At 41.5% G+C, this 7,934-nt stretch overlaps 1 protein-coding gene across 2 annotated transcripts in view; it reads right to left on the bottom strand.

Moving 5' to 3' along the window:
• LOC119427382 (uncharacterized protein KIAA1522 homolog) overlaps nt 1-7,934 on the bottom strand; it is a 34,748-nt gene extending 26,814 nt beyond the window's left edge. For both annotated transcript variants that reach the window (XM_037694985.1, XM_037694986.1), the window contains exon 1: nt 7,630-7,934. The gene's annotated coding sequence lies outside the window, so the exon portion shown is untranslated. The remainder of the gene's footprint in view (nt 1-7,629) is intronic.

Genomic DNA, 7,934 nt, shown 5'->3' with positions numbered 1-7,934 from the left:
AACACCTGGCATACTCTCAAACACCTGGCATACTCTCAAACACCTGGTATACTCTCAAACACCTGGTATACTCTCAAACACCTGGTAAAAAGGTCTCTTGTAAATGAGTTTTCGAGGCTCAATGAGACTAACCTGTATAAATAAAGGTTGAATTGAATTAATATTCACATTATTGTTGGTGCTGACTCTAGATCAAATTATCTGTTTCTAGATCAAATTATCTGTTTCTAGATCAAATTATCTGTTTCTATCAGTGCACAACTAGCCAGCTAATTAAAAAACAACAACTCAAAACTTGCAACAAAGAATACTGTACATCCTAGTCTCTGTGGGGAACACTGTATTCAGACAGTACGGACTGCGGTCCTTCCTAAACCAAACTTCTGGGTCCTGTTAAGAACAAACTGGCACCGCTCCCTTCATTCCAGAACAAGGAGTCATCACTCACAAAGCCGCACCCGTATGCTCGTGCACATGTACACTTAGCCACAGCAACACACTTGGAGGAGGTAAAGTTAAACGGCGCTCACTAGCGTGCATTAAAGCATTCTTACAGAGCAGAGTGCATTCATCCATCAGTGTTTTATGAACCCATCTTCCTGTCGTTTTTCTTCACTCCTGGATGATCTCATCCACCTCCCCTCGCTTCCTTCCTCCTCCTCGTCACCTTGTTTTCTACTTTGAGGTGGACTGCTCAACCTCCACTTTATGTCTTATTATCACTATAAACGTAGGCAAAAAGTTTAGATGACAAAAACAACAAAACAGCAGGAGTTGTGTCACATATAAATTATTATGAATCCCTTTAAAAAGTTTTAGGCTTCTGTGTTTTGCTTAATAAGTCATGATGTGGGGGAGTAAACTGATTTTAGTAATGTATGAGGAATGAAGCCGTTTTCCAGTGTGCAGGAGCACTTTGCTGCCTCATGTAAGCAAACCACAGAAACTTACTGCGGTTCATCTTGTCTGAGCTTTACAAGCGTGATTTTTGCAAAGCAGGAATGATAAGCATGAAGCAAAAATCTAATCTGAAAGTCCTCTTGGAGGTTATAAATATCACTTTGTGGCCTGATCAGGGAAACACCAATAAGCATCTGAAAAAACACTGAATGTTTTCTTCCAAATCTATGCAAAGTTGCACCAATCCATCTTAAATAATTCAATAAGTTCATTTTGAACCACATTTATCTACAGTATCTGCTAGCACAAATCCATACAATCTAAGCAGAGCTTAGCAGTAAATAATCAACAGTTGGTTGTTTTTTAACACTATATTACGTTTGAAGAATGACATGCTTCGTCTTGAGTTTTTACAAAAATATATATAAAATATCCATGAACCTAAAGAAAATTATTAATTTAAACATTTAAGGAATAACTTTTATTTTATTTCATGCTCTAAAATTCCTGATTAAGTTACAACAATGACAATCCAGACACTTGATGTACATTTTAGTTCAAACAAAACTGTAACTTGAAGAGAAATGCATGAATCTCATGTTCAGTGTTAACTTTAATGTTAAAAACACCTTTTACAATAAAACCACAACTGAAACTACTGTAGCAGGATATCCATTACATTTCGATGGAATCATGTTTTTACCGTCACGCCTCAGATTTTTCTCAGAGCGTACAGGCCTCAGTTAAGGAAACAGTTTGCATCCAAGTTTACGCCAGGAGCATTCACCTAAAACTGAAAGGATGATATAAGCTTCAACCTTTTTATATAGTTTATTTTAGACGAGCTGAGTGCATCTGAGATGTTTTAGCTCGTGTGAAGGGGAGGCAGTCTGAGACGTACGCTGCAGTGAAAGCCCAATAACTGAGCAGAGTTTCCATCTTAGAAGAAAAGTGCCGGGCCTGTCCTTACATTTGGCCCCGTGTGTCTCCTGCTCCAAATTACAGTCATTTAAGCGTGACTAACATCCCTGCATCAGCGCTGGCGACGATAATCAAACGTCTCTCTCCGTCTCTTTGAGGCTGGTTTATTCACTTACAGCCCACAGGCTGCAGAAGGTCCAACAACTCCTCATCTTACTTACATCACAGGATGACGAGATCAATGCCGAGTACTCTGGGTGGTCCTTGCCACAACCCAGAGGACCACCGCTCATCTATTGTGGTCTTCAAGGAATTGACTCATGCCACCAATGCTGTGGTTACACAAAACAACCTGTAATTTCCAGCCCTGCAAACAAATCCAAGGGTGATGCATAGAGCTCTTTAACTAGAGCCCAACCAAAATATTGGTAGGGACAATATTTTAGGCCTGGGCTGTTCAACTAAATTGCTCAGGGGGCCACAGTTACTGAATGCCAAGATCTCAGGGGGCCCGACATTCAGCAGTTATTGTCATTAACTAAGGTTGTTTTACAGTTTAAAAATCTAGTTTTATTTAAAAATTAACCCATGGGTGGGCCGAACTGAGCTCACCTGTGGGCCTGATTTGGTCTCCGGGCCACCAGTTGAATAACCCCGTTTTAGACCAATATAGTAGGCGTTTAGGAACATATCGGCATCAATGATAATTGGCCCAGTATGTGTCGACATAAACACTTCTAGTTTTCACCCTTAAAATGCAGGGAACAAGCTGTGTCCTTACTTGTGAATGGCGTAATTGTACAATATATCCAGCAGAGGGCGCACAAGGACTATTTTCAAGTCATGGCTGTTCACTTAAGTTTCACTTTCAGCACAGCCGAAGCAGGGAGCAACTAAATACTGTGTAGCGTATTTTGCTGAACAGAGCATGGCAAGTTTATTTTAACTGAACTGTTAAAAACAATCAACAATAATAAATTATCTTCAATCCTCCAACCCACTTGTCATTAGCTACGTGCCTCTCAAGTTAGTAAGCTAACGTTTAGATAACCTATCGCCTTGTAAAACTTTAGCCAGAACAATAACAGAGGTAAAATATATCAGCGTTAGTCCTCAATGAAATGCATTGTTTGTCTGAAATCTTTACTTCTCTGCAAAGAAAAAAAAAATCACTGCTGCAGTCACTACTAAGTAGGCCTTCCATACGTGACTGACTGCTTAATCAATGAACAGGGAAGGGTTTTTCTTTGTTAATTTATAGTTTTGTATCACACTTGATAACTTTATGGTGAAAAATGGAGGATAGAGAATGTGAGTGCACATTAAGAAGACTGTTTTTATGACCAGTGCATGAATTGTAAACCTACCGTGGGACTAATTAAACCATGGAACTGATTAGCTTAGCTTCATGGTCACTAACAGTCGCGCTAAATAAACAAGCCGCGCTCGGCTCACAGTTTTAGATTCTTGGGGGGGTGGACAAAGCTCAAAAATTTTACGCCATTTTTATCGGCATTAACCCTCCTGGTATCGATGATAGCCAATTTTTTTATAATCAGTCGGGCTCTATTTTTAACGTCTAAAAATATAAGTTTGATAAGTTGTTTGCACAATGTGTATAAGTCTTCAACGTTACTCAGATTACAGCAATTACTTTACCCCAAGTTACACCTTTCAGTGGGGAGGGGTTGTACATAAATTACAGTCACAAAAGTCTGATTGTTACACCAAACGTGGCATGCATCAGCTGTAGGTGGATTGACTGAATAAAAATCTGTTCCCCCTCACATCACATATCTGAAGGTTTAAAGACCTGGAGCAGACATGTGTCCCAACATGCTGTTTACTTAGCCTTCACAACACACGTCAAACCTCCCGTCGGACAGAAGATACTGCTCCAACCTCAGAAACCTCAACACGCTGAGTCAATACCTTCAGCGCTGACACCGACGGATATGTGCACACATCCGCACAAAGTAAACAGAAACAAAACAAAAAAAAAAGTTTATACGCTCACATGAGACTCAGACACTCAGTATATGAGGAAACATTATGCACTGGTCTGAATTTCTGACAGTGGATATGCTCTGCAGCTTGAGGACACAAATTCCAGGACAAATCTGCATCTCGACCCGCCAGTGATGATAAAGCGATGTAAAGCAGGGACACCTGCCCTGCCTGAAGCGCAGCGCTGCTGTAATGTGCTCATTTAGGGATTACGCCTCGTACAGCTTCATCTGACGTTGAATCTGACAAAGAATTGTGCAAAGAATGGGGGAAAAAAAAAAAGTTTGCCATGTCTCAAAACAACCAGGAAACGTAAATGTACACACCCTGAACAGATCAGTGTCAAAGCTGGATTGCAAAACACATTTAAAAAGGTGGGATTCACACAATAAAAACCACTTTGGAGGACTGAAGCAGGGTTAAACACCTGACCTCCAACAGCAGCCCCTCAAAGCTCTCATCGAGCTCGCACACTGAGCGGTAATCTTATCGGCTCTGCATGAGCAAAAAGAATCTCGCAGGTACAAAGGAGAGGGGTACAGGAAATGGAAAAGGAACCGCACTATGAGTCAGAGGCTGCCAGAGCAGACCTCATGGGGATAAGGCAGGAGGGAGTGGCAGCGATACAGACACCTTTGTTTGAATTAGGACAGGCTCAGTTCATCCATTAGGCCGTTCACGTCTAAGCTGCTGGATTCACACGGCGACGCTGCTAAAGCTGCACGGGAAGAGAAAAATGACCAATCAGAAGGTTAAACGTCTCCTTTTGCAAAAAAAGAATACACTAAAAAATAACTTTGGGATAGGTTTTATATCAACGGCTTGTGCATACATTAACCGTTTTGTTTTGAATATATATTTTATGACCCTGTTGCTAAAGTGTTGAGCAAAACTGGTGTAGCTGTGCAGCACCTGCAGGCAAACATCAGTCAGGGCGTTGGCTTCTCTGGGCTTTATCAAACAAAGGAGAGCATTGCTACTTGAGAACAAACTTAAGTAACCTTGTCTGAACCGCCTCTCAGCGCAATCATCTGTGAGCACTCAATCAATAGACGACAGATGACAGGGTCACTGTAAGAAAAATAATGGAAATGCTCTTTAAAGGAAACTGGTTATTGCCTACAAAGGTCCCCTGGGCAGACTTAAAAGATCCGAAACTCAGGGTGGCCAAAAGTTTAGAGTAGTTTGTTGTCCTGTCAACATATCGGCATAAACATGCAGCAAAGAACTTGGACTGAAAGACAATCCCCCGCTGACATTATGTGGTCTCTTTGTCTGCTGCAGAAAGAGGATACAGTTGCGGAAAACGAGCACGCTGGTATCGAGGAGGACAAAAATAAACAAAAACTTCTGCGAGGTTTTCCGAGGCTGCGCAGACGACGACCTGTGATGGGGTAACGCACGCCGGAGAGCGCTGGAGCTCCTGCAGCCATGCAGCAGCTTGTCTGGTGAGAGCTGCAGCTGCATTCCTGAGAGTTCGATAATTACCGTCTGAAGAACTCTTCTTTCAAAATCTGCTTTCACCCTCCTCGCATGCTCAAGTCCAACACTCCTCATCCCCTTCTCCTCCCATCCATCAGTCCCCCTGCAAAAACTCAGCCAGGGAGGAAAATGGATAATAGCTGGCACATGGGAGTCATTTTCAGATAACATTATAACACGAGGCTGTGCGTTCCCATCGGCTGATATTATCTGTGTGAGTAAAGCAAGGCTGGGAGTAGAAAAATGTAGGACAACTTTGTTTAGAATGCACCTCCTGGGTTAATTAGTCTATTTAGGTAAAACGCTACATTGGATTGTGCAGCAAAAGGTGAACCCAAGCCAGTTTTTTCCTCTTGCGGCGTTTAAAAACGACAATCAGCAGGAACAATGGCTGTAAAGTGTCCTGTTTGAGTTACGTCCATGGGGTTGCCAGGAGTCTAAGTTAGGACTGCGACCTCTAGGACCCCTTAAACAAGCACTTAAAACAATGGATGAAAAGAACATGCAGCTGTAGCGAGCAGTTCACAGAGGAGGTGCAGAGACTTGAAGCGTACGACATCCTTTAAATATACAGCTTCTGCAATTTGAAAGGCTAGAAGTACCAAGAGATTCGTTAAAAAAAAAAAAAAAAAAGTCTGGCGTTTAACAGAAAGCTGATTTATATATGCAAAATAAATCTGCCTTCAGTCATGTGATCAGCATAGGCTCCAAAATCATGTAAACAATGGAAGTGGCAGCAATGAAAAATACCCAAACGGTGCGTTGTTTACTCCTGTGACAGCAGACGTTAAACTAACGATGTAAACATAGTTTCTACATATATTCATCCGTTTTACAGCAGCCAGAGAGGAGGAACAATGGACAATTTAAAGCCCTGAACTGCTATTCCAGCACTGCACAGATGGGTCAGTCTGTTACTGGCTGAGTGGTTCAGAACCAGTTATTGCAGTTTTATTATATAGCAGAAAAACAGTCGCCAAATGAGTTCACTGAAACATAAATTCATCTAACTTGCTGCTTCGAATAAGATGCATTAATCTACGTCTGGTGATTGGGTTTTTTTTTTTAAAGCCACAAAACACCAATTTTTGCACAAACCTGGCTTTAACATGTGAAGGAAGGTGATGAACTCATTTATTTTTAGACATATGTCCAAAGGCTGCTGGTATGGAAGATGTTTCCAACCGTGTTTGCACGAGACAACAAAAGCATCTTGGGCAGTAAAGGGAGCACTCGTGGCTCTTTAATCCAACAGCGACCTATTTGATTTTTCCTGAGTGGTGATAAGGACCTGCAGATGATTCACTCATCCTTCTGATTAAAAGAAGCCTGATCACTCAGGAAGCAGGCGCCTCCCCGCTGACGGGCCCTCTGTGACACACAGACACCACTCAGTCAGTCATGAGTCTGTTATCGATTGTTCCTCTTATCGTTGCCTTGTCTGGACCAGCCGCTTCGACCTTTCCTCCACTGAGAAATCCCACAACAGGAACTTTAAATCTGACTGTACCATTTCCAAAGAAAATAACACATCATTTCAGTTTTTTTTCAATTTATTTACATATAAATTATCCTTTCTTGTTGCCTTGTGTTATCATCCTATCGTTACATCAAAGTCTAGCTGGATCTCCAGCAGAATCTCTGCCATGCTCAGCTGCTTACATGGCACACCTGTAATTTCCCCAGGTGCAAGCCTTGGCATGGCGGCCTGGAGTGAAGGAGCTGCACCAGAATGTGACACACCCTTTCTAAACAAATGTCTCATTCCCAGCCTCACCTACCATAGAGTACATAAAATAAAGATAAAAAAAACTAAAAAAGCCAGCAGCTTTATAAAAACTTATTGATCTGGAGCTCGCCTCATGTCCAAAGTCCAGCAGATGCAGCAGTCAAACAGAAAAAAAGAGGTCCCTGAAGGGGTCCTTTTTTTTTCTGGACTCCCAGTGGCTGGCACAGCTGGAACCAAGTGTCAGAAACCATTTCCAGCTGAAAAAGCAGAAGTAACTCCCAGGATCCCTCGTGCTCCAACATCTAAATATATTTAAAACACTGCACCACACCTTTTGAATATTATTATTAACATGAGAACTGCTCTTCAAAGTTCAAACTTGAACTTTAATTTGTGTGTATATGTTTAAAAAGCTGAGGCAAATCAAACAAAATGAAAAAAAAAAAAAAGCAGCAGTTTACAGTTGAAACAGATATATTCCCATGAATAATTCACGCCATGCGCGGTTTACACAGAGTGGACAAAAAATAAAACTACGCATAAACAACTTGTTTTGGTTCAAACTCGAACAGAACTGAAGTGGATCGTACCTTGAGAAACTTTAAAGATCCGGGTTGGACTGATTTCACTCACTGTCCATTTGAAGCGGCTCCCTGGGCCTCATTCCAACTCCAAAGTTGTTTTGTTTTCTCAGTCTACGCAGAAAAACTTCACGTGGAGCATTTCCGTGAAAACTTTTGTACGCTTCATGAAAAAAACTATTTATTTTGTAAAAAAAATAAATAAATAAACAACTTAAGTCTCTGCCGGTTCGACTCGAGTTTGTCAACACACAAAAAAACTTTTCTTCGGCTGTCATGTGCTGTCAGTCTGCCCACAAGCCACTGAAGCGAAA

This window comes from Nematolebias whitei, chromosome 21 (genome assembly GCF_014905685.2).
Source record: "Nematolebias whitei isolate Nwh7 chromosome 21, NemWhi1, whole genome shotgun sequence".
Taxonomy (NCBI): domain Eukaryota; kingdom Metazoa; phylum Chordata; class Actinopteri; order Cyprinodontiformes; family Rivulidae; genus Nematolebias; species Nematolebias whitei.
This window is presented reverse-complemented; position numbering and strand designations above follow the sequence as displayed.